The sequence below is a fragment of the Ixodes scapularis genome, unplaced genomic scaffold (genome assembly GCF_016920785.2).
Source record: "Ixodes scapularis isolate PalLabHiFi unplaced genomic scaffold, ASM1692078v2 PGA_scaffold2__306_contigs__length_199485367, whole genome shotgun sequence".
Lineage (NCBI taxonomy): Eukaryota > Metazoa > Arthropoda > Arachnida > Ixodida > Ixodidae > Ixodes > Ixodes scapularis.
Window position 1 is genome coordinate 41,838,627 of NW_024609857.1, and position 996 is coordinate 41,839,622.

The window sequence follows — 996 nt, forward strand, 5'->3', positions numbered from 1 at the left end:
TATAGACCACCACGCGGCCATGACGTCACGCAACTGCGGTGTCGCTATCGACGGCACTGCGCATGCTCAGACGCTTCCCTTCACGCGAATACGGTTTCTGCGCACGCGCAGTGCCCACACCTGGTGTGGGCAAACGCGGGCTTGTTTGTAAACAGCGTGCCGGTCTATAGAAACAACCAGCACATCTCCCTGAATATGATAGCAGTGAAAGGAGATGACCTGTACAAGAAAACGCAGAGCCATGCACTGTCTGCCTCCGTGGCGCAATCGGCTAGCGCGTTCGGCTGTTAACCGGAAGGTTGGAGGTTCGAGCCCTCCCGGAGGCGCGGGAAAGATCTTTATTTGTTTTTATTTTGTGCCCCTGGACTTTTCAGGTAAGGCGGATTAACCGAGGGCCTCTGTTTTGCCAGCGACCTCTACAAAGGCTGCCGGTGACGTCGGAGAACCTAGCCCCGATTCAAAGGATTAGTATGTGGACGCAAAGGCTAGCTGCCGTTGTCTCTTCCCGCTTTCTTTTCCTCCAATTAAAGTAAACTAGAGCGTCGACTGCTCCTCGCGCATTGGCTTGCGTTCGAACGCCGGACGCCGGCGTTTGGCGTTCGAACATTGAGTAGGGACAAATGGCTGCTAGGATTTACGTCTATAGCCATGAATTCTTCCAATGAATCCCGAGTTTCATATTCCGAATGGAAAAGCTAAACGGAGCACAGCGTAGAGAAGCCACGACACACACCGAAACTATCGACGAGTCGCGTATACCACTTTCGACCACACGGTTATGATGCGAACGTGGAATCTCGGGGATACGGGCGGCCGAAATTATTCCGAAGGAGAAAATTAATCGAGGGACCTCGATGATACCCATGACAAAATGACAAAATATAAAGTGAAAAAGGTCGGTGACGCTATGAACTGCCTTAAAATCTTTTAAAGGCCGGCTTACGCAGGCATCGTGGCACCGAGATAACGCAATCAGAGCTGCATCAGTGCCAGCGC

At 52.1% G+C, this 996-nt stretch overlaps 1 non-coding gene across 1 annotated transcript; it reads left to right on the forward strand.

Annotated features, from left to right (window-relative positions):
• Window positions 1-252: 252 nt before the first annotated feature.
• Window positions 253-326, forward strand: Trnan-guu. Its single transcript has one exon. It is a non-coding gene; the product is annotated as a tRNA-Asn (tRNA).
• Window positions 327-996: the final 670 nt, after the last annotated feature.